The 27,555-nt window shown below is 33.7% G+C and overlaps 1 protein-coding gene across 1 annotated transcript in view; it reads right to left on the reverse strand.

The window, feature by feature from the left end:
• The window catches only part of LOC124358513 (fat-like cadherin-related tumor suppressor homolog), a 733,849-nt gene extending 718,139 nt beyond the window's left edge, over positions 1-15,710 (reverse strand). The window contains 1 exon segment of the mRNA XM_046810807.1: positions 15,603-15,710. The gene's annotated coding sequence lies outside the window, so the exon portion shown is untranslated.
• Positions 15,711-27,555: the final 11,845 nt, after the last annotated feature.

The following is a 27,555-nucleotide window of genomic DNA, read 5'->3' on the forward strand; positions in this document are numbered from 1 at the left end:
GGCTTAGTCTCCCTACACTGACCAATCAACTGCCCTCTTGAAAACATACTGTCCTCCTCACATTAAGCTGGGTAGATTCTAGTTCAGATGTGTGCAAAAATTTGATGGACCAGAGTCAACCTATCCTCATTGTGGCAGACTATCCCTCTCCGGCTTAGTCTCCCTACACTGACCAATCAACTGCACTCTTGAAAACATACTGTCCCCCTCACATTAAAGCTGGGGTAGAAGTCTAGTTCAGATGTGTGCAAAAATGGATGAACCAGAGTCAACCTATCCTCATTGTGGCAGGCTATCCCTTTCCGGCTTAGTCTCCCTACACTGACCAATCAACTGCACTCTTGAAAACATACTGTCCCCCTCACATTAAGCTGGGTAGATTATAGTTCAGATGTGTGCAAAAATGGATGGACCAGAGTCAACCTATCCTCATTGTGGCAGGCTATCCCTCTCCGGCTTAGTCTCCCTACACTGACCAATCAACTGCACCCTTGAAAACATACTGTCCTCCTCACATAAAGCTCGGTAGAAGTCTTGTTCAGCTGTGTGCAAAAATGGATATGCCAAAGTCAACCTGTAATCATTGTGGCATGATATCGGTCCCCAGCTTATTCTTCCTGCACTGCGCAATCAACTGCATTGTTGAGAACGTGATGTTCTGTATTGCTTCTCGCATGAAATTGTGAACAAGTCCAGTTCAGCTGTGTGCAACAATGGATGGGCCAGAGTCAACCTGTAATGCGTTGAGATAGTAGCATGAATCTCATCTTCTCTGCCTCTCTTCTTTATATACCTATAAGCAACTGAATCTTCTGAGTATAAATTAACATACTCAGAGTCTTATTCCAGGGTAGACTAGTCTTGTTGAGCTCTGCGATGATATCCTGCTATGGGAAATTCCCAAAAAGGATTTTCCTAAACATCAGTAATCACAGTTATGTACCTGGGGACAGTGAAAGGTGTGTGGGCTTAGGGAGCAAAGTACACGTAGTATTTTCAATTATAATTAATGGAGATCCATTTATATTTAATTATAAAGATTTTTAACGAATCACGACTAGTATCAATACTCAGGTAAACAGTGTGTTCGAAAAATCTATGGTTAAGTATAGTTAAAGTATATTTACTAATGTTAGGAAATAATTAAAAGTACGGTAGGTCTCTAGCCTAGTCTCTATACTCTGCCCAATCATTTACAATCTTGCTGCGTGATGTTCTGTATTGCTCCTCGCATGAAATTGTGTACAAGTCCAGTTCAGCTGTGTGCAACAATGGATGGGCCAGAGTCAACCTGTAATCATTGTGGCAGGATATTGCTCTCTAGCCTAGTCTCTATACTCTGCCCAATCATTTACAATCTTGATACGTGATGTTCTATATTGCTCCTCGCATGAAATTGTGTACAAGTCCAGTTCAGCTGTGTGCAACAATGGATAGGCCAGAGTCAACCTGTAATCATTGTGGCAGGATATTGCTCTCTAGCCTAGTCTCTATACTCTGCCCAATCATTTACAATCTTGATACGTGATGTTCTGTATTGCTTCTCGCATGAAATTGTGTACGAGTCCAGTTCAGCTGTGTGCAACAATGGATGGGCCAGAGTCAACCTGTAATCATTGTGGCACGATATTGCTCTCTAGCCTAGTCTCTATACTCTGCCCAATCATTTACAATCTTGATACGTGATGTTCTATATTGCTTCTCGCATGAAATTGTGTACAAGTCCAGTTCAGCTGTGTGCAACAATGGATGGGCCAGAGTCAACCTGTAATCACTGTGGCAGGATATCGCTCCCCAGCTTAGTCTCCCTACACTGCCCAATCAACAGCACTCTCTCGTACGTATGTCATAGTAGCTCCACCTCAATACTATAACCTTTCACTACAAATCGTATGACTAATGAATATTTAAATTATATCAATGCATTATGTGTATTTTCATCCATTTTACTGAACTATTATTAATTGTCATTATCTTTATTATTAGTCTCCAGTTTGTCATTAGGTAAGTATTAACTCAACCTTGAGTAGACCAAAAATGTATCAATCAATCCTGTATTGAATATAATCACTATTTTCTACAAACATTTATTAATTAAAATTAGTATCTAGGTAGTATTACAACATTGATAGTAATTTAAAATGTTAGTAAAGAGGATATCTTATGTATTTTCCTTAGCACAGGATGCCCTACTTTCCAGTTAAGAGAAGTTTACGTTATCTAGAGTTTGATTTAAAATAACGTTTAGTTCAGTATTTAAATGCCATTAAAATTAGTATTATTATCCATAAATGATGTGATGTTGTTTTACAATTTAAATATTGCTGTAAAATAACTTTTTCAAGTTACTGTCTATTTTTCATAAATCTTTTCATAAGAATTTAATATACAAAACGTATATTAATATATATAAAGAAATAATTACACTGGCTTATATAATAGTTCAACTTACTTTTTAATTATATTCCAGACTCAGGGAGACCATAAACCATCATTAAATATGGAATAAATTTAATATAATTATAAAAATCTTATGGTCTACTATTTTACTAATATTCAACTTTGCTATCTTACTTCAAAATGTTGAATGTAGACACACGACAATGCGGTTAAAATATTGTCTGAACCACTAATTATTTTGAGATGTTTCATAATACCTTATCAGTTAGAAAATTCTTTTTATCACTATCTTATGGAATGGATAAAGTATATTATTGGTGAATTTTAAAATTTGTTATAACAAACACCTCAAACTATTTCAATCAGAGCATTACAAAGTTTAGTACTAGCCTTAAGGGGACTTACGCAAGTCAACATTATTCTTTTAATAAAGCTTAACCTTATTTTATCTTCGTCAGGATTCAGTAAGAATATTATAAGGAAAATCCACCTTGCGATATTGCATTTTAATGTGAAACTATTAATGTTCTTATAATTATTAAAAGGTCATCGAAATATGATATTTCCAACTCAAAGTCAAAACAATGACGATTTCAATTGATTACAAATTGCATTGAATGTTGGAGTGAATTTTACTCTTTCCACCTGTCCTGAAGTTTTACTGGATGCTATTTTATACAGCATAAGAAAGGAGAAAACCATGAACTCTAAATTATAGTTATTCCTAACAGGATTAAGATAAAAAATATAACATGTGTTAATATTATATTATTTGTTTACTAAACAATTTTGGCAACTACATTAAGTATATATATTTTAAAAAGATATTTACACATTTCGGTAGAGACCGCATACAATAATAACGAGTGGTTTGAACATGACGTCATACAGAGAGAGCAGGCGCCGTTATTTCACCAGTCTAAATACCAAAACCAGCCAGTCTGTGAATGGATCGAGTCCAAATGTGTAAAGAATATCATTGCAGAGTGTTCTAAAGTTAATATAGTAATGACCATTCATTCTCTGACGTTTGTTAATCCAAAAGTTGGTTCCCACACCTTTACATGCGTACTCTTGACTGTAGTCTTGATTTATCATTAAAGCTTTTCAATGTAAATATTAATATTTAAAGTATTTACTATCATGGAAGAATTTGTTTTTACCAGTGCCAGTGTTAAACGAATTGGTTTTTTCCATTCAAAACCAAACTTGCGTGACTTCCTCGTGAATGGAATCAGTGATCTATCAGTTAGATAATTTAAGGCTTGCCTTTACTAAGGTCTGTTATTTATTACTGAAATTGATTATTTGATTTATCCTTTATTTAGTTGGCTGCCATACATATTATTTCTAAATTACAAACTCCACTCTTTATCCGTACGAATGTAATTTCCAAATGCAATAACAGTTAAAGTGAAAACGAATTATTTCAATTTTTCGCCTCATTAATGGACTTCGCATCTCTACTTCCATCGTATCTTTGACAATTTTTAAAATCTACAACTACAAAAAACTGTATGTTTAAAAAATAAACTTTTTATGTAAAATGTGTTTTTATGGTTAATACCGCAAAACACTGAACGATCGTAATACAATACTGTTATTTTTATAAATTTTATCCTGTAGTCATAGATGAGATGGTTTCAAAAGTGATAGCCACTAACAGTGATATCAAATTAACTTCCATGGTATTTAATTCCCTGAAATATAAAAGTAAAATAAAGTTTTATTTTGTTCTATTTATATCTAGTGATTACTTTTATACATAAAACTATATGCTGAAGGTACAATTGTATCTATTAATAGAATATACTTCTAGTTGCATCTCGACAAATATTCTTACTAGCGAGATGGACATTTACCAAATAACGAAATATATCACACGATAAAAAAACAGAGTTTGTCGTTGTTGATGGACTTATAACAAAGTGATAAAGATTGTGTATAACAGCAAGTAGTTGAGTGCAAGATGTCAGGTCTGGCGGTTGGCTAGCCACGTGGCCAATCACTCATCTCGTGAGCTCTACACAACAAACACGAGTTACTGTGACTTCATGTAAACAAACAGTGGCATTGACCCAATACTTTATCTCGAACCCCACGCAAGCAGGTGCTCCTGTGGTTTCGTGTAAATAAGCAGTGGCATTTACCCAATACTTTTTCTCGAACCCCACGCAAGCAGGTGCTCCTGTGGTTTCGTGTAAACAAACAGTGGCATTGAACCAATACTTTTTCTCGAACCCCACGCAAGCAGGTGCTCCTGTGGTTTCGTGTAAATAAGCAGTGGCATTGACCCAATACTTTTTCTCGAACTCCACACAAGCAGGTGCTCCAGTGAGTTCGTGTAAATAAACAATGACATTGACCCAATACTTTTTTTACACACCCTACACAAGCAGGTGCTCCTATGACTTCGTGTAAATAAGCAGTGGCATTGACTCAATACTTTTTCTCGAACCCTACACAAGCAGGAGCTCCTATATTTCGTGTAAATGAAATAGTGCATTGACCCAATACCTTCAACCCCACATAATAGGAGCTCCTATGACTTCGTGTAAATAAACAGGGAAATTGACGCAATACTTGTTTCCCGAATCCACAAATCAAGCATGAGCTCTATGGCTTCTTGTAAATAAGCAATGGCATTGGCCCAATACTTTTTCTCGAACCCCACAAAAAAGAGGAAGGCCCTAAGACTTTGTGCGGGGGAGATTGGGGAAATACCAACACCACGGACAATGCGGATAACTTGGTAGATACGTTAAATAGACTGATGACTGATCAAATATAAATGCGTAGTACTAAATTTTGAGTAATACTAAAAGAGCTTATTTCGTTACCAATATTAACATGTAAAATGAAAACCTATGATCAGTTCTAAACTAGGCACCCAGAACTTGACAAATATGTAAAAAAAAACCCTTAAAGAAACAAACGCGCCGCGTATCGTTACATACCACCACGGACTCCACTTCCGGTCAAACACAAAGGCGGGAATGCGACACGCGATGCCAAAACTTCGGCGCAAAGATAAGCTCAAATATTTGCAATACGTCTACCCCGAGCAGCATACCAGTCGATAGCAGCACCGAAAACCTCGGAGGAGCGGGAACCCTGTGAACTAAATATATGTCTGACAATATTGTACAAGTATATGGCGGGGGAAAGCAGTCAAAGGAGACTGTTGCTTCGAGTAAACAAACTGTGATACCATCCCAATTTCTGCACAGAAAATTAGAGAGACTATAGCTTCTAGTAAACACCCAACGATTATAACCCATTCACTTTCAACTCAATATTCTTCGAGTTTAACATACTAAACGTTAAAGGAACTCATTTTTTAAAGTTGTAATAGTTAAGGTTTGTAGGTAATAATCCAAAGGACATTGGAACGACTAGGACCACACGCTTATTTCAGTTTGGTATCGCTCTGGCAGCATCCCGGCGAAAACATATTTTTTATAAAACATCTAGAAGAGGTAATTGTAAATTTTATTTAACACAATTTACAACGTAAACTTTGCAATCTCGATTATTTATAACAAAGCCCTCAAGAGATCTCCCCTCCAATGTTTCGTCATTCGGTACAAACGGACAGCTAGATATAAGATACTGGATGCGTGAAGTTCCACAATTATAAGTGAAGACCTCAATTTATTACGCAGCAAAGTTTGAAGAGAAAGTATGTGAAGACACAAGGTTGGCAAGCTGTCGTCGCGTCAGACAGCGACACCCACGGCTGACATTGGCTTTGACAGACATCGCTGACACTAGTTGTGAGATAGAGACTTTACGGGAAACGTGGACAACCATGGAGTACGTTCCACTTGGAAAAACTGAAACTTCCTCGGACTAGGAGGTTGGTTAATATTTATAACTGTATTTCAAAGGACTTGTTAGCACCTTAAGTTGTTGCCTTAGAACATCTATAGTCATAAATGTGACCAGCCGAATGAAACGTCAAAGTTAGATTTAGAGGAAGAAAAATTACTAACAATTACTAGTTTAATTTACTAGTCGAATTTCTGTGCAATGAAAAAAATCAACTTTCACTACCACTTTTAGTAACTACTGATAACACTTCTTTGGTACGTTGAAGGTTATGTTATGTAAAAAAATGTTTGTAAAAGACAAAATCAGGACTCCATAGGAAAAAGCAATTAGTTATCAATCTTACTGGGAATTTTAACTACATCATTAACGAGTGTCCCTGCGATTCTTTTCAAAATTGATTACACAACGAAATTCAGTAGGAAAGTAACTACTTTATTTGCTTTATTTATTGAATTTGACTGATAAGAAGCAACACAATTTGATTTTTAACCATTTGTTTAATAGACAACAAAAAACTATCAGCTTTAAATATATTATTTATATAAATAATTGATTTACGTTCTAAACTAGTACGTTTTTCTTAAAATAAACCCCTGACGTGATAATACATCCGTTACACAAGGTCTATTTCTAATAATTTCAACATATGAATAAAGTTGTTACAAAACTTGGTAAGCTTGGTTTTCGTAAAAGTCACAAACAATATTTGAACTTTTTTGGGAGGGAATTAAAAGGATGTAAAATCCTGAGTATAATTCCAAATCATTTACAGAAAGGAACTGAGATAAGTTTGACCTGAAATGACAGTAACTGAAGGAAAATACCATGTAATTATAGAATAGGATATGCAGCGTCATATGTCTGTGCAGTACGGGCCGTGGCCGTGTAGTGATGACGGGAGAGCTCTCAGGCTGCGAGAAAGAGGAAGGAAGGGGGTCTTCCGTTAATTAACTGTCTAATTTAAACCCCGGCTTTGTTTAATTTATTGCTGCTAACATATTTTACCATTTTAACAATTCAAATAAACTGTATCAAGTATAGCGGCCCAGTTCTTATTCTATCGTTTACAGAGTATATTATTTGGATCATAAAACCGTAAGGCTGTATTGGTTTTTCTACGACACTTTAATTATTAAAGGAGGTACTATTATTGATTTTGTTTGCCTCACTGATATTTTATCAGGGTTACACATATTTGTGTACTTAATAAAAAATATGCAAAATTATGTCACTAATCGTTACAAAAGGGATATGAGGGCGAAGCCTAGATGAATGGTTTATATATAAAATATTATAACTAAAAAGTTATAACGTACCATTGCTATTTGTTTCAGTTCAACCAAACACAACAATTAACCTTCCACTACATTCAAAGTAGCGGCTATTATACTAAAATAAAAGATTGTAGAAGATTAGCAAAACAAGTACAATTAATTCACATACATAAAAATGACGAGAATGAATTAAATGTATGAGAAAATTAGATCTACAATACGAATTTAAAAAGACAATAAGTTTTAATGCTTGAATGAACTTGAAGCGTGAGTCAATTAAATTTATGTTGCTTATTAACAGCTATTTTCTTTTAGATTTTATTTCATCTTAGTTTACAAAGCTATAACTCGATAGGCTGGAAAATGTTATTTCTGTTCGACTGTGTATCGGCACGGACTGTCGTTTGTCGGACTCCAAAACTAACCAACTTATTACAGACTTGAAATGTTCCATGAATCTTTATTTATAGATAGGATATATCGAGTTACATGATTGTGCATGTCACACAATAGCACTTGGTAACCATGATGGCGACAAGAAAATTGTATAATAAACTGATATAACATTTTAACTTTTGTTATAGTAATAGAACACCTTGATGAAATCTGTTACGCGAAACATGGTGGAGCGTACACTTACTTCGTATCTTTGTTTTTTAATGAATCATGCCTTACGCGAGTCACTGCAGCTCCCCATTTGTCCAAAATGCAATAAAAACATCCAAACGGGCACCGACAAAATTCCAATTAAAAAATTATTCGAATATTTATACGCACTACCATAATAATATGCTGAAGTTTTAAAAATATAAATTATTTTTGTTCTCAATATACATCCACATCCTCGCTATAACACTAAATTGAGATAACATTTTCGAGAAGATGAGAGAGAAATGTCTTTCTCCGCAAAGAAAGATTTTTTGTTCTCAATGGTTTGATGATCACACAGTGTTCAGTGGTCCCTTGACTACGATTCTGACATTTGTCTCTGCATCATGTCTCCTGACAACTGTTTGTTTTGTCTGTACAATATCAGTCAAATTTATCTCGAGTTATAAATGCTGTTAACGTCCTATTTTGACTGCATGCAGGTGATCATTATGTCCGAGCTCTGCTACATTTTAACGGTTTTTTGCGATACAGAAATAAAGATCAAAGTCTGTTCCTGAAGAAATGGACAGTACTTTTAATATTAATGCAAACTGACAACAATCTTTCCCCAGAAGGAGGGTGCCCCCTACTCACAATTTTCAAATCGGAATCCATCCTTTATCGGAAGAGCTGAAAAAAGAATTTGATCACAAGCCGGAAATGTTTAAGTTTATTGGTTTTCAATAAATTTATTATCAAAGCAAAATTCTTTCACGATTTAGAAGTTCATAAATTTTTTTGAATGTAAATTATAGGTGTGAAACGTTCCTTGATAGAAGCACTAACTTTAACCAACCTTTTAGTTGTTATTAGGCAGTTTGTATTAGTTCCAATTTTACATTTCAGTGGAATTTAGTGTTCTAATTTTGCAAGTTTGTACTCAAGAGTTCGTTTTCATCCAATAGAAAATTTAAATTTCGGATGAATCAGGTTAAAAATTCAAATAGGCGGCAATTACTTATGGAATGACATTCCAAGAGAGCTCTTCTTTTACCACTACAATTAAAATGACGTATCACTTCATGGGACTTTCCATAAGGTATATCGGGGTTAACCCCGAAAATATCCCATATTGATAAGGAGCGATGTTATAAAAGTTGGCAAAGAGTACATTTTCATAACCTATCCAGATATGCCGAGTATAATTTTACTAGTTAAGGCGGTTAAAAATATATGAGGGAGTTCCCACGCTTTTTCCTCACCCTGCATTTAATTCCCTAAGAAATAACTAGCAAGGTATGAATTGTCTAATGCCAGCAGTTACTGATGGGTCCATAATGTTTAAGTTGCCAACTTAAATCTGGGGTTTGCCAGCAATTATCAATTTCATTCAACAACACCTATTTAGCACTGAAGATATTCCACTGTAATTGGCGTAACAGAACCTCTAATGGTTAATAGGGTGGTAACGTAAAGCAATAAAATACAGGAGTAAACCAGCTGTGAGTATAACCAGGACGTGGGTGGTTTCCCCATACCACAGAGTAACAAGTGGTCACTCCCCTCCCCCCCCTCCAATTAACAAAACGTGTGGTGACACACAATTATACGCACCGAATATATTTTATTGTTCAATAAATTAAGGGCAATAAACAAAGCTAGGTGTTTATATTATTGCCGTAAATGTTCATAATTGGACCACATTTACAGTCCGTTCTAAATAATGTTTTATGCACACATATTTGTTGTTTTATATAATTTACCACTTGTTAAAGTGACAATAATTAAAACTATTCTTCAAACATTTTTCCAAGGGTTTATATGCATATTTAAAGTAATAATGGAAGTATTTTTGTGCTTATCAATATTGCAATGTAACTATTATACGTGTAACTTCTACATGTCATTAAACACCTTATCAAAGTGTTCCTTTGAAAATAAACTGTTAATTCAACAAAATAATTCAAAATTCTCAATTTTCATAGCAAATCTATTTGCGTAGTCACGTTTAATACCTTTCAGTCTCTAAAGTTGTTACAGCATCATTTCTAGTCAGTATTTAATGAAACCAACTGGTTAACACATGTACAGTCCAAACTGATGGAAAGATTTTTAAATAATGTTATAATTTTAAATATTTACTATTACTTTTTTAATAATTTATATTATTACTCATCATCCTCTCTGGTTCCATTTTTAGCATGAAACCAAATGAAGAAGATTTATATAATTTAGCTCAATTTGAAGCCAAAATTTTCCAAAAACAATTAATTAACTTTTCAATGCAGATATAGTTATCTGAGTTCTTAGGTTGGGTGTGCCGAAATTACTGTCATTTAAGTTTTACAGTTTCTCAACGCGTCGAAACATTGCTTATACAATTGTACAATTCAATTATTTAAATACTCCTATACTGACCTTGCGGTAGAGAGCCATCCTCAGTCAACACACGAGTATGAGTTAAGTGAATATAGCTTTCTACGGTAAGGCAGAAATATTTCAAGGAAGTATTTAATTGTGTAAGCAATGTTTCTGCTCTGATACTAATGTAGAAATGTGGAGGCTTTACCCACATTCTCTCTTGTTTGAGAATCAGATACGAGTATAAAAAAGAGGGTTTTCACGGATACTTCAATGCAACATGCGTTATTTTAATTAAGGCATGTCATAGAAAAAAGGAACACAAATTATAACTCCTTGAAAAGGCTAAAGAGTGTGAATTTGCATGCTTTCGGATGATGTCAAGGATTATAAAAAATAAATAATTATTTTGTTCTTTGATAATCCAATTAATGAAAAGCTGGTAATACAATACCTGTGGTTCAGTACTTTTTTGCAATGATATTGAAATATAAAAAGAACCAGACCACCTAGGTTACTGATTATAGCAGGATAACAAGGGAAGATAAAACCATTTTTTAAAGTCATACGAGTTGTCTAGTACCATATTTTAAAGATATCTTGATACAGAGCGATTCAAAATGTTTTTAATTTATCTTGCTATTAATTTAAAGGTTGTTGAAATCTAAACCAACAGCTTTAAAACAACAGGTTTAAAAAATGAAACTCAATATGTTACACAAAATTGTTAAGGATCTACCCTTCCAAAATATAACTAAGAACTTTCAGTTCGCAAATCATTTCGACAAACAATTACCGCAACAATCAGTGGCTCATGTTGTCTCGTACACTCTGTATGTTGGCATTGACGAATCATCATAATGCAGGTATAAGGATTGCAGACGAACTTTGATCGGGTTGCCAAAGTGATCTAGTATTTGGAATTAATCCATGTTTGTAAAAACCCGAACCCCAAAAAATGTATATATATTAAAATAACTCACTAATGATATTAATAGTTTAAAATAACGAAGTAAAAAAATGCATGCTCTTAATCCTAAACACTATACTAAGTAAACAAATTCGTAAATGTAGTAAAACACATATTTTGTCATTTATTTATGACGGTTTTTACACATAAACGGTGATTTCAAACCAAAAAGTAGAATTATTATATAGATACTTATTTACTTTTTTATTTCGAATAAAACCAACCAATATAAAATTAGTAACTCATTCTAAACTGTATTATTCTCGGCTGAGCTTTAGCAAAGTATCACTTCCTTCACCTATGACTCGGGGGGTTGAAGAATTGTTATGTCTACCGGCACGCTATCACAAATAGGATGTGACCTATAAACTTGGAACTGTGCACGAAGCTTCATTTCTATAAAAGGGAACACTGAGTTTTATTAAGGGGTAAGTTACTTCATGGGATTTAGCTGAGTGTTGGTCTTATGGGCAACCATGATTGCAACGAGAAATAATATAAACATAAATTTGTAAACAAATAAAAAGATATTTTAACATATGACATATTAACACATCCAGCCTAACAATCCTGATACATACGTACAACATCCATTTATGGTGAATTGGTGTCTAGACTTTTATCTTTTAAACACTTATATTAGTACCAATTTAATGGGAAAAATGTGAATATATCATGTAGCTAGATATCTTAAGAAAGATTTAGTCTTTAGGCTTGATATGATCCATGACACTTCTTTCTACATAGGCAAGAATGAACTAATAATGGTGCGAATCCAAGTATGGAAATTGGCTGAGTTAAATGCATTACTCAGTAGGCTGAAAAAATAATGTTTTGTTTTCAGGGCGTGTATAAATTTCTTTTCCGCATGATTGATTGTCTATCGTTCTATCTGTTAATATTGAAATCACCTATAATTTTAATTTTCGCACTGAAAATCGGCGAAACCTGCTACGAAACCCGTGATGTAGAGTACTCCTACCTTGCAGTAAAAGAAATCCACAACTATCTAGTCATTTTAAATTAGAAGTACGTTGCCTTTCATCATAAAACTTTTCGTACATTCAATTTAATATTATTATTAGATTGTGTGTTGCATTTACTATAATAGTTTTTTCCAATAAAAAGAGCTCCTCATAAGTAATCTAGGTTTGACGGCTCATGAGTACTGGTAACCAAAATCCAACATTATTAAAAATGGATGAGACGAATGCCACCGATAATTTACATTTAAAACTATTCCTTGTCATAATAAGGAAGATAGTAAAACTGTTGATTACATTTATCCATTAGCCCAGACTATAAATCCATAACCTAACAGACCTGTTAAAACTATCCATAAAATGAATGTAATTAAACACTCTCTAACTATACATTATTTTTATCTCAATAATTATATACCCACACCTTTTAGAAATATTTCATGAGCTTCACGCTGTCGTACTGTACTCGTCAGACTTTGATTTACACTCAAATTGCTAAAACCTAAAATACTATGTGACATATAGATTTTAAAATGCAATTTTACACGGCACACTTGTGGAAGCATGTTATGAAACATGAATAGTATATCGCGGCGTGAAGGTCATCCATGACAGAATTGTATGGGGCGACGATATGTTTGGCAGCACAGTTTTTTGTCTTACTTCCTTAAAATATGTAGATAATAAAATTAACTATTCACAGAAATTTATCTGTGCCTACAAAATAGATTTTTATAATTCATGTTTTTCAATAGTTTTTGGATGTCTACGATTTTTAACACACCCTTCCTAACGGGAAGCTTATTTAGCCACTCTAGGTGTGTTTGTGATACATTTTGTGCAAAACAATGGATACAAATATAACAATAGACAACTGAGAAAATTCTAAAATAGTTTCTGGTAACCAGTATGTGATCGAATGGGTGCCAAGGCAAGAATTGCCGATGCGATCTCATAAGTTCCAAATATACGATCAAGTGTAGCGGGATGGAAAACTTCATGAGATGTGGATTTCTCTAAAATTTTCATTGTTAAATAGATGGTTTTATCGAGGTAATTCGCCAATTGCGTGAGGGTCCTTGGAGATTCCAAGACTGTACATCTAGAGCAACGAAATGGGCAGGAACTCGGAAAGAAAATTCTTCGAATACCAAAAATTGACCGCTGATATTCTTGATGAATTTATTCCATTCAGCTGAAGACACTAAGCAAAACCCCATTTTCCTTCCGTAGAAGTCCAAAATCTTCCGTACTTAGTCCAGCAAGACGGGGTGTGCAACGAACGTGTGGGATTCCTTCAAATAAGTGTCGGTGATTCCTCAAAGATTTCTCATCATCTAAGTGAGAATTACTGATAATACTGTATAAGTCCACTATATTTCGAGAACCGTTCATGAAGTGGAATGATCTGTAGAGACACAGGTTTTCCAACAAATTCACTGACCTCAGATACTCAAGAAGAAATGTTATCCTTGTTACGATGCTCATTGAAAATTCTTTTCAAGCTCTCACATTTCCGTCCAACTTCAATGAATCTAACGTGAATGAAACTCCTAATAAGGGATGGAATACGTTAATTCTAGTACAAGGTTGGAAGCTACTTCAAGTACTATTAAGGAATATCTGATGCCAGTCCTTGTCAATATTTATTATTTTTACCACTCACAAATATAAATAGTTTCTCTTTCATAAATTAAATACGTCTTCAGCGCTGTACTATTATCAAAGCACTAATATCAGTAATATTCTGTCCTAACGAATTTTTCCACTAAGACAAGCTCATTTAGGGCATGAAAAGCATGTTATTTTGGTGCATTATTTTTAAACATAAAGTATTGGTGAAAGTTACATACTTTTTTAAACGTTTGCTATTAAAATGCTTTTTGTTAAATCAAAGTTTTTTTTGTCTTGTACACTGGCCAGAATTAACAAAAATGGCCAAATTCTTAATTTTAAAACCCTTAATAAACAGGATTAAAATTTCTGTGGTTAGGAAGAAAAATATTGGGAAAATTATTTTCAAACTATCACATTTGAGCTTCAAACTTTATTTAGTTAATGGCAATGAAACGTCTAATAAGAGATGGAATACGTCGATTAAATTGTTTCAAAATAAAAATTATTGACTATTAAAAAAGGTTGGAAACTACTTCAAGTACTATTAAGGAATGTTTGATGCCAGTCCTTGCCAATATGTATTATTTTTACTACTATAAATATAAATAGTTTTCTTTCGTAAATTAAATACATCTTCAGCGCTGCACTATGATCAAAGCACAAACATCAGTAATATTCTGCCTTTACAAAGTTTCCACTACGACAAGCTCATTTAGGGCATGAAAAAGCATGTTATTTTAGTGCATTATTTTGAAACATAAAGTATTGGTGAAAGTTACATACTTTTTTAAATATTTCCTATTAAAATGCTTTTTGTTAAATCAAAGTTTTATTGTCTTATACGCTGGCCTCAATTAACAAAAATAGTCAATTTTTTTCTTTTAAATCCCTTACTAAACAGGATTAAACTTTCTGTGGTTAGGAAGAAAAATATCGGGAAAAATATTTTCAAGCTATCACATTTGAGCGTCAAACTTTATTTAGTTAATGGCAATGAAACGTCTAATAAGAGATGGAATACGTCGATAAATTGTTTCAAAATAAAAATTATTGACTATTACAAAAGGTTGGAAACTACTTCAAGTACTATTAAGGAATATCTAACACAAGGCATTCCTTGTTAATGTTTATTATCTTTACAATTCATAAGTATAAATAGTTCTCTATCGTAAATTAAATACGTCTTCAACGCTGTAGTATTATCAAAGTACAGCATTCTGTCTTCACGAAGTTTTCCCTAAGACAAACTCATTTTGGGCAGGAAAAGCATGTTATTTCATGGCATTATTTTGAAATTCAAACTATTTTTGAAAGTTTCATACTTTTTTAATGTTTCCTATTAAAATGCTCTTTGTTACATAAAAGTTTTTTATCTACATATAGGCCTCAACACAACCAAAACTGATCCAAATCCTTTAGGAAGAAAAATGTCTTGTACAATGTATACCTGAAATCTTGGCAGAACACAGTTCCTTAAGATGGAAATCTGTTAAAAAAATTAAAACTATTAAAACGCCTAAGTTTAAAACTTAGTTCTATCGTCCAACAGGAAAAGCCACAGCCGAAACTTACTGAAGATAACCTCCGCAGGTAGTTAGGAGAAAGCGAGACGTGTGAGCGAGGCGACGTGATGTTATCGCACTAGAGACACGCGCACACCGCGACGGCACGACAGGCGGCACACAACTGACAGCGTCGCGGCGCCCGCACGCCGACAGCGCCCTGCGGCCATCCCGCCAACTAGTCATGCGGCGCGGCTAACTTTAGCCGGCAACACGTTGTTCAGCGAATTGAAATTAATCGCGGCTCACAGCTGCCGCTCCGCGAACGATAATTAGAACGTCCCCGACGTACCATACACATGGACCCGCCAGCAAATACCTTCATCCCACACCGAGCAAAAAACCGCCAGGTCCAGATTATAATGGGCCATTTGTTACTGCTAGCTTCCGTTTTACAGAAACTAACGTTGAACACATTTAGTAATTTAATTTTTCAGTAACAAACCATTTTTTATAAACACTTCATTTTATAGACACTTCATTTACATGTCCATTATAAAAAATATTATTTTACTGTTCATAACGATTTCCCCCCTAACCGTGCCAGGGAAAATACACCCCTCCTGAAAAAATTTTAAAATGAAAATGTTTCATTTTTCGTTATTACTGATCTAAAAATTAAATATCTTGCAGTTGAAAAGGGAAACATTACTTCCATTTCTATGATTTACTAGCTGTTATCTTCAGCTCTTTACGTGTTTATCCGCTGTATGACATGGGTGCCTTAAGTAAAACCTTTTTTTTTAGGATCATGGGATGATATTTCATTTCCTGAATCACTTACAAACCATTTAATATGCAGAGCTAAAAAGACTACTCAAAATAAGCCTTATAGTCATTGAGTAAACTGTTATTAATGCATCAAAAAGACACCATAAATGACTATAATAAATGCCACAGCATATACTGGGTGTTTTATGAATTTCCATAATCCAAAAATTACACACATTGCTTACACACATTTATTACATTCCTACTGCATCTCAATAACCAAATTTGTCCACGGAATGAGGAAAGTCTAAACTAAAAATCTAACGAATAAGTTGGTTAATTTAGTTGGGGAAGAAACAAATTTCTCTTCTTCTGGACGAACTACCACCTACTTTTTAAAGGACTTTATGAGGGGTTTCTAGAAGAAACTGCATTTGAACATTTTAGATGTCACAAAAATGACTTACTTTTGAAGAACGATAATACAGTTTTTTTGGATCGTTAAATAAAACTTCCTTTATCGGTGATATCACTAACTAATAACATTAGTGTATTTGGTAAGGATCATTATTTATATGGTAAATAATTTCATATGGTAGGAATTAGGGTTTATGGTTAGGACACACAGGAAAATTGACTCTTACCCGCAGATTCATTCATTACATAAAAAACATTTGTGGGACCAATCTCCCCCACTATAAATGCACGTATTTTTATCATGTTTTCCAACATTTAATATTTTTTATCGTATCCTTCTGAGACGTTTTTGGTAACGGTTGCCTGATATCCTAAGGCTTCCCTGAGAACAGAACCATTTTCACAAATTATTATTCTCTTATTGCATTCTCCCATTTGAAAAAGTTAACAGTCTCAATAAGGTAATCTAATAGACGACAAGATTTTGGGTTTAATTAGTATGACGAATATGTATCCCTGTACTATATCATATCTTGCTACTCAGTTCCGAAAATCTGTGGCTTCCAACAGGAGTGTAACTAGAGAAAACTTCTATCACTACGTGACTCCTAAGTGTTCCCGTGGCTATGGATAAATCCCCATCTCCATACCCTGATTTGCAATCTCAGTCCATTCCTGCAAGCCTTTCACGATAAAATCATTTGCACTTATTCGAGTAAATAGTACGTTACCATGTAGAAGTTATAATTAGTTTATTAGTTACACCAGTCATGGAGGTTTAAGGCTTCCTATAGAGAGTTCGTGTGAAAGACATTATACTACTGATAAATTCTTATCTTCGCACAGATCTTGGAAGTACGCAAAGAAAACAGAGCGTTATCGCAATGAATGATCTAAACAGATCCTGGAAGTACTTACAGATAACAGGGCGTTATCGAAATGAATAATTTAACAGATCCTGGAAGTACTTGCAGATAACAGGGCGTTATCGACAATGAATAACCTAAAAGATCCAGGAAGTACTTACAGATAAACAAGGTGTTATCACAATGAAGAAACTACCAGATCTTGGAAGTACTTATAGTTAACAGGACGTTATCGCAATGAATAATCTAACAGATCCTGGAAGTACTTACAGATAACAGGGCGTTATCGCAATGAATAATCTAACAGATCCTGGAAGTACTTACAGATAACAGGGCGTTATCGCAATGAATAATCTAACAGATCCTGGAAGTACTTACAGATAACAGGGCGTTATCGGAATGAATAACCTCACAGATCCATAGAAGTACTTACAGATAACAGGGCGTTATCGCAATGAATAACCTCACAGATCCTAGAAGTACTTACAGGTAACATGGCGTTATCACAATGAATGATCTAACAGGTACTAAATTACAAACAGATAACAGAGCGTTATTGCAATGAATAACCTAGATTGCGTTAGGTTCGCAGTATAATAATTATTAACCTAGTCATTAGCTTCTACCCTTTCTTTTCCATCAGGTCATGGCAGCCCTCAGTCACCAACAGTTCAGTCACCTCAACAACCTTGAACATGTGTAATAACGCTACTGCAGTATACACACTCACAAGCAATACTGATGTTAGAGGCGTTCATTTTTAGAAGCCTCTTTCACCGCAACCCTTTCGTTCCGCTCATCAAACCCGGAGTATATGCGTCATAAAAGAATACTTCGCGTTATGTCTGGTGCTGATCATCGTGCTCAATATAATAGTGTTTTATTCGACAACACTATGAAAAAAAGAATCTTGGTGAAATTGGAAAAAAAAGAAATTTTAAAAAGTACGTATGGTTTATGTTTTAACGAGGCCTTTCGAAACGAAAGGTTTCTTCATCAGGCGACTCCAAAGATAAATATCTACATATTTTTTAAAAATTAAAATTAGTATTAAAATATCATACGGTGTGAATATGCAAATACAAACATTTTGGAAATACTTCAGCCAGTATGAAAAATTTAATATGACTACAGTATAATTTTTTAAAACATTGAGAAGAAAGAAGACCCTTTTCAATATGGCCTTCATTCACTGTTTATGAGTTTTTCTTTATTTCTGTTTATGTGTAGTGTTTTCGAAGCAGCATTTAAGTTCATTGGTTTTGTTACTTCTTTTATTCATTTTAGGTTTTTAATCAATAGCTATTATATGGATTTAGGAATGTTTTGTTACATGTAAATGTGGTTTCAGTACATTCTGTGTATTGCATTTATTAAGAATTACCCGTTTTGATATATCGATTCCAAATAATTAAAATATTTTTAATTAAAATAATATTTATAAATTATTGATTTAATAATGTTCTGTGTTCTGATTTAATGCAGTGCTTGGCTACAACAGATTTTACAACTCCATATTTTTTGTATAACAAATGCTCTTTAAATCGTGTTTTTATTGTTCTTTTGGTTTATCCAATATATATTTTGACACAGTTATCGCATGTAATATTGGAAAGTATTGACATTTAGTACTATTTAAAACACTATTGAAGTTTAAACCTTCTTTCAAAAACAACCCAATCTTATAGCAGAAAATACCTTTATTAATCAGTACAATACCTATCACAAGAGTCTACCCGATCCATAGGATGACAAATTGTTCAAACGGCATGCTCTGACCAAGTCTGCAGCAATGTAAAGCGCTTACTCAGCACTTCTAAAAGATATCAAGCTCGAAAATGTCATAAAAACGATTTATAAAATCACATTGCTTGAACAAAGGTCATATTTAGTAATATAATTTCTCTTGCATTTCATCCAAATGTGGAATAATCATTCTAAGGGCTTTCAACAGAGACCGAAATTCGTCAGAAACTAATTATATAATGGCAAGATTTAGAATATATGAATATGAATAGTCATCATAACATTATAATTAATTATATTAAATCTCTATATTGAAGTCACTGATAGTAAAAAGTCCAAGGCTTCTAACAGAGATTATTCAATTAAAAACTTTTATAAACGATCATGTATGTGGTGGTACGTTCCCAAAAGAAGCATTCCTTTTCAGGATCCACTCAGTACCAAGTGTAGTAATAGTGTCAATTTGGTAGTGAATAAACCTTTCCTTAAACAGCCAAGGTCCCTAAGTAGTCCTGGGATCAATATTGGTCATTGGGAGCAATACCAATCACTCTAGTCAATTGTGCCTGGGTGAACCGGGCTTGGCATCCCGTGGGCTTCAATAGAATAGTAAGCGGTGAATTTCACTTGTGCCATGTGTCACCAAGTACCCATCATGCCAGTAATGTTGGAACTTTTGTCAATATTAATCTGTATATCATGTTTTGCATACGTTTGATTTATCATAAAGTAACCCAGATTATGCAAGTGGTATTAACTAAATATTATTGGTTTGAAAATATTATGTTCTCAAAATCCAATTCATAAAAAGTATTGAGTTTTGAGCATAGACATAAGTATATAGACATTTATAAAATAAATCAGATTATTTAGTAGGACTAAAAAAATCTATAAAAAGCGCTTTGTGAGGCTGTTGACAAAAAAGTTGCAACAAAAATTAAAGTGTTTCAGGTTAAAAAAAAAAACGAAGCCCTTCAGCCAAAAATAAAAATAATTGAATTGAAGTGCCAACAAGTCTATTATAGTTTAATTCTGACAAAGTACATTTTTAAATTTAAAAATACAATAAATACCAACAGTGTTTTGTAAGCTGCCAAGCATCCGTTTATTGGTTCGAGAAGCTGAACTCGTGTAGGACTGAACCTAGGTAAACTAGTAAATGAAGACAAGAACGTAAAGAAGAGTGAAAGGAACTAACCTAATAGAAAATATATCTATTATTGAAGAAGGTGTGACGGAGGAGATTACATGGAAATTCTAAAACTCTGTTTCAACGGATTGTATTATTGAAGCAAATTAAGCCTAAAATGCAGAATTAACTTAATTGGTTTTGAAAACAGTACATTATGAATGCACTGATCATATAAAATATACTGTATAGCAACAGTTAAAATAATCTTTATCCTACCCAATTCTCTCGTCAAAAGAACAAAAAAGATTATGTATTTCTATATGTACGGGTGGATAGATGTACCACTACCATCTTAAACTCCGTGTCACTGTATCATTCCCCAAAAACAAACTGCTTACCCCTACCCTTACCCAAAAAAAAACTTCTACAACTGTATCAACTACAATTATTACACCTATTAGTATTGTTTTAAACCATATATAACAAATAAGTACATACTTTTAGATTGTAATTTATACATAGATAAATTACATTGTTTTCTGCTACGAAACTCTGCTAAAATAAGAAGAGATAAATTATTACTTTAAAACTCTAAACGGCAAAATTTAAATATCCAATGTAAACATTTAACTTTAAATTATATTACAGTCATTTCTATGTAAAGTTTATAAAAAGAATCACTTCTGGCCACTTTGCAATACCGCGGATACTTTTTCCTTTATTTTCAACTCGAGCATCCATTTATTTAGCTCTCGATTGTCAACTAGATTTATTGCCTCAATTACAAACTGGGTCAAATGTTTAGCTACCTTATACAAAATTGCTGATCATTTAAAACTTCACTTACAAGCAATTCCCCAAGATTGGAAATCTAATTTCTCAATGTTCAAAACGTATTAGTAAGGTTACTCTAAATTTTGAGTACAAAAGATTATTTTATCTTTCTTCTCAATTTTTTCGAACATTTTAAACGAGCAATTACTCTAAATCACGAGTTTTTAACTATGTAAAATTCGATATCCAGATGTACCGTTTTACCGTCACAATATGAGGGGTTAGATTTGAAATTGGTAATTCAAACTGGTAATATATTCTTCACTCCCAACAATGTACAAAGTTCTTACAGCTTGTCTTTTATTCAATTTTCAAACATTCAAACTCTAATCTGATCAGGCAATTCTTCACTTTAATTTATCTTCAAAATTCAGTTACATTTGTTACTAATTTTCTTTACTTTACTTTAAAAGTTATTCTACAGTGTTAGAGATTTAATAAATCAAAAATTGCTGAAAGCATCTGTAACAACCACAAAACTCTTTTAGTATTTTTACATCAAGTTTTATATACATTTGCTCATTGCAATAACAAGTTTTACATTGCACAGATCAAAAGGACAAGTTCCTAAATTCCGATTAAATTTAATTTTTACGATATTTCTTTCCCCAAAATTATTCCAAAATAACTAAGAATGTATATTGACTTGACTCCAGTTAAAAGGTTCACTTACCCGCACGTTCGATGACGATTAGCAAAAAAGATTTACTCTAAGCACTTACAACTCTACTAGTTACAATCACTTCTGATTAACTGAGACGGAGGTCTACCTCACCCCACCTCACAATTTCGTTATCAAACACTGCCATCTGCGATGCGCGCCTCGCCGATAGCAGCCTCTTTTGTACAGTCCAGTCCTTATCATTCTTCTGGGCCTACTCCTTCCACCGGTAATCCAGTTACCCCATAATTATTATTTAATACAATCAGTACACAGAAATACCAACAAAGCAGAGTACGCTAATAAGTAAAGATATTAGACTCTCGACTGCACTTCCACGCAAAACTTTAGTATCATTTATACGAACAGGCATTCGGCGTATTGATGCTATTATATTTCTAGTTAACTTCAAAAGTAGTCAGTATGCTTACACAAGGATAACATTAGAAGTTTATAAATAAAGCGTGAATATGTGAGTTTCGTTATTAACATCAAGAATACTTTGGACAAGTTGCGATAGTTCTTACAATTTAGGTTAAGATGGAACTATCAATTTTGCGTTCAGAAAGTTTTCTTTATGATAAAAATATAATTCTTTGGAAGAACTTTCCTAAATACAAAAAAGTTTAAATTCATGTATTACTTGAAATTACAGACATTTAATATAGGGCATTCAATATCCAATTACGCATTCGGTGAATATTGTAATCAGGCCCAAGTGAAAACGGCCGGAGTTAAAATTATGAAAATGTTACGTATTTGCAGAACTTATATCTTCCGGGAGTAATATATTTTTATTTATTGGAGAAATTAACTTCTGTAAGCAAAAAAGTATTACTGTAAAAACTTCAGTTTTGATCGTCAGTAGTTTTTATTTAGACCTGATTACAAAATTGTCAAAATGTCCTAGATTAAAATGTTATTAATTTTAGTTTAGTAATCGAAAAAACGTAGTCAATTTTTTTGTACTCAGGATATTTATCTCTAAGAGTTATAAACTCTACATAAAACAAATTTCCAAGCATAAAATCGATATTTGCAACAACTAAGACGCTATAACTCATTTACAAATTATATTTACAAAACTGTAAATAATGGATGTGAGAACATTTGCGCGCCTGGCGCTTGCAGGACCTCACAAGTCGCGGCGTCTCCCCAACTGAGCAAACACGGTCAATTGACTCCATGATGTCAACACTGTCACACATTCCTATCTTTATTACGACCTCTCTTTAATTAGTAATACACTCAAATGAGTTATTCATGTCTCGAGGATGGCAAAATTTTGTTTCCACTAATAAATCTCCTATTAGAACTATAACTAGAAGCTGTTCTGTGGCAAGTTTTCGACAAGTGTCCAACATTCTCTGAGTATAATAGAAATACTTAAGTCCAAATAACTTATGCAATAACACAGTACTTAAGCCTTTCTGTACTTTTGCTAAACAATTATACCATTTTTAAATGTCCATCCGTCCAAATGTCATCCAATCCGATGTGATATATATTTGCACGCCAAACAACTGGTAATTATAGAATGCAGGGAAAACTCCAAATTCAAAGTACAGTCCTGAAACTATAGGGAATAATTAAATTATTACACCAAAAGGAAAAACAAAATTTTCATGCAAAATTTAACGTCCACATAAAAACACCTTCACGAGATAACTTGCCACATAATACGTTAATATTTTTGTTCATTAAGTTATGTTAGGTAACAGTGTTCATATCATAGTTAGGGTGAGCTAGGGACAGTATTACAACGTAAGAGTGCGCTGAGATCAGATATTCTTGTTATATCAATTTAAGATTTTTAAAATTGACTCCCCATTTACTTTTTCTTTTTACTCAATAAATATATCACATATATTTCTAATCAGTTTATTACCGAATGTATTTATTCTCCTATTTCTCGCTGCTACCACGGTTTCTCTAAGATCAATGCAGAAATATTCGGTAACCCTCAGCCAAATATTTCCTTAACCGTCACATCGCCATGTGACATCATCGAACTCCAGGTTGCCTATATATGAATGAAGGTTCATGCAAACTTTCAAGTCTATTGGTTAACTAGTTTTCGAAATATCGTGCAGACGGACAGACAGACAGAACAATTTTCCATCCCCACAAAAGATACTCTACACTGACCCTCGTTATTGTTTCCGCTCGTTTTTTACAAAACCTTGAAAAGACGTTTCTTCCACAGAAAGTATCTACAAATGAACAAGTGTATAACGTTTAATTTATCTTTAAGTGGATTTAAGTTACTGGATATACACGAAGAGTTATATATATTGGTAATTGTGACCACGGCTATCATCAGGACATTAGAATTATGTTGTTAATAAAATAAAGCTACGCTGCAATACAGCGATACAAGCTGCTGAGTTATGAAGATGGTGACAAGGCGACACGTCTTGTTCTCAAGAACACAGATTACGGCTCCTAATTGTGGCATTTGCATCACAAAGCAAGATTTGCTAGATTAAGATCTAACGGTACGTTAATGTTCAGGTATGTAACCTTAAATTACGTAAATAACTTGGAATAACTCAAGTGTATATATACGCTTTTGCCGTTGAAATGTTTCACGTAAAGTGTACGCATAAATGATGGAAGTCTAGATTTGGTTGTAACTTACGTAATGGATATATTTGACCGCAAAAAGACGAATATACTAAATATTAGAGTGAAGATCATTGATATACAAAAATATAGTCGAATAAATCTCACTATTTAATTAAATTATACATACGTCGTGTTCAGAATTATTATTTTAAAACATAGAATTTGATTGTTGTTACAAATGTGCGCTCTAAAATCTTTAGTTTTTTATCTTTCTCTATGTATCTTACCCACAAAGTGTAGTAGAGAAAAATTTTTATTAAGTTATAAAACTTGCTTATTGATCTTGGTGAAACAAGTGTTATTTAATAAATTATGCTTAAAAATTACAATCCCGTAGTGTATAGTGAAAATAGCCATTTTTAGGGTATTTCGGTAGATAAATGTTTACCGTTTGCCATTTTTTATGATAGATGGGTCTGAAGCAATAAATTGGTTAACCTAGATATACAGAAATTATAGAAATGTATTCTCTTCGAACGCTGTACTGTAACAGTATACACTTAGATAACCAACTCTATTTTCTTCCTTTCCATACATTTCTATTTCCTACATAACTTGAGCTAGTTCCACGTAACGCAAAAAAAATTGTAAAAATCGCTTTTTGTGTTGATTGTGGTTTTTGTCTTATTTGATAACTTGCAGAAGCGTTACCATTAGACATCATTAATAACTGTTGACATGAATTGAATTAAAAACATGTAACTCACAAATATAAACTGATTTAACTACTTCAAAGTGAGCATTCTAATAAAAACTTTAAAATGATTGAGCATAGCTTTGTAATAAACTGGGCGTAATTTATTAATTTGTTGTGTGTTAGAAAAAAAAATTACTTAATAAAAAAATAAATATAAAGTTCCATTTAGAACTGAACACTAAAATATATTGTTATGTAAAAGGAATATATTTTAGGATGGTCACAAAATGTATAGAAGAATATGTATATAACACATACAAATAAACGGACAACAGATCATTATTAAATTAATAATTTATATTTGGAATTAAAACAATTTTAATTATTTGGAATCGATATAATGAAAACAAGTAATTCTTAATAAATTCAATAAACAGAATGTACTGAAACCACGTTTATATGTAACAAAACGTTCCTAAAGCTGTATAATAGCTTAACATTGTACTAAACATCTGTTACTCAATTAATTTATTTAAAAATAGTTTTATACCACTCTAGTGATAACGCATTTGAACAAAACACTGACATGTAAAGCTACATATTTCTAAGTTCATCCATTACCGATCGAATTTGTTATTTAAACGTGTGTGTGGCAATATTGATTCGTTTTCGTCCTATAAACAGAGTTAAGTACTCACACTAAGCTATTCGGACAACATGGGGGCTTAATCTATGCATCTTGGGCCAGACATCAAAGCTTTGAGGTCTGAGACAGCCGTTGCCCCAGGCAGCAGTTGGCTACAACATCCATCCCACGTCAAACTTACCAAATTGATGTTGTAAAAAGCGGATAATATGCTTGCAATGAACCACATAACAATTATTACTATGCGTGTCCCGTCATTACTACCCTCGATTTTACTAGGTTATACTGCAGGTCAAGATTATTGTTTGACATATAATGTAGAATAATGTCTGCCTACATTTCTGTCTGCATGTCCTGTGAAGGTTGTATCTCTATGATGGTTTGTGATGTCAAACGAAAACGTGGTATACTTAATGGTATAACCAGTTTATTTGTTAGCAACTGTGTCAGTAAATATTGGTTTTTGATAAAAACCATCGTATCAAATGTCATTAGATTTTCAACATTTGGACTGAATAGACTCTAAAACGTCAAAATTTTAATTTTGACATCTCATACCGTTACTGATATTTAAATTATTAAATAAATGAAACATATGAAAACAGTAAGAAAAAACAAAGCAAGGAGAATCTATACACTATACTGAAACACTGTTTATTTTGACATATACAACAACGTGATAAAATATTGAGCAGCAGTTATGGAAAACTCTGTATAATTTCCTCTCTCAGTACGGTTAGACAGAAGCCTTTATGCTGAATTTAAAAATTATAACTGTATCTGTAAAGTAACAATGTGTAATTTACTACAAATACGTAAAATATACGAAATACAGGGTTAGCCAGTGAAACGGGAAGATTGGAGATGACCTTGACAGTTGGAATGTTAGTGGTGGGGGTAATAGTGGCCGGCTCCTTTCTACCTGCGTGTCCTGCCATTTAGTTGAGAAGGATCGTTGGACGGGCGAACATCGCGGCTACGCGGTTAAAGCGTATTATGCAAATTGTGAGAATTTGGTGAAAACGCGACGTGCTTTCCGACGCCATTTCAACATACCGCGCAACAGGCCTGTTCCTTCGGATAACGCAATTCATTCGTGGATAAACAAAATTGAACAAACTGGATCAACGTTTAAAAAACGAGGTGGGAGTGCAAAACCCGTTCGAACCCCTCAAAATATCGCTACTGTTCAACAGGCAATGCTCAGAAGTCCACGCCGATCTGCCAAACAACATGTTCTACGCCTTGGAATAAGTAACACTTCGGTGAGAAGGATTCTTCATCAAGATTTAAATTTTCACCCATATAAAATAAAGATTGTGCAATCTCTCAAATCAACTGACCATCAGAAACGATTGCAATTTTGTGAGGAAATGGCCAGAAGACTTTAAGGAAAATATCGACCAAGTAAACAACTTGTGGATGAGCGATGAGGCGCATTTCCACCTCTCTCGTTTTGTTAATAAACAAAACTTCAGATACTGGTCTGAGGAAAACCCTGGCGAACTTCATGAAACGCCTCTTTCATGCTGAAAAAGTGACGGTTTGGTGCGCAATGTTAGCAAGAGAAATCATAGGCCCATTTTTCTTTGAGGATAGCAATGGACAGCACTCTGTGACTTTTAACTCTGTGCGTTACGTTGCAATGATCCAGAACTTTCTTACACCACAATTCTCCCGTTTTC

Source organism: Homalodisca vitripennis, chromosome 3 (genome assembly GCF_021130785.1).
Source record: "Homalodisca vitripennis isolate AUS2020 chromosome 3, UT_GWSS_2.1, whole genome shotgun sequence".
NCBI classification, from domain to species: Eukaryota; Metazoa; Arthropoda; class Insecta; order Hemiptera; family Cicadellidae; genus Homalodisca; species Homalodisca vitripennis.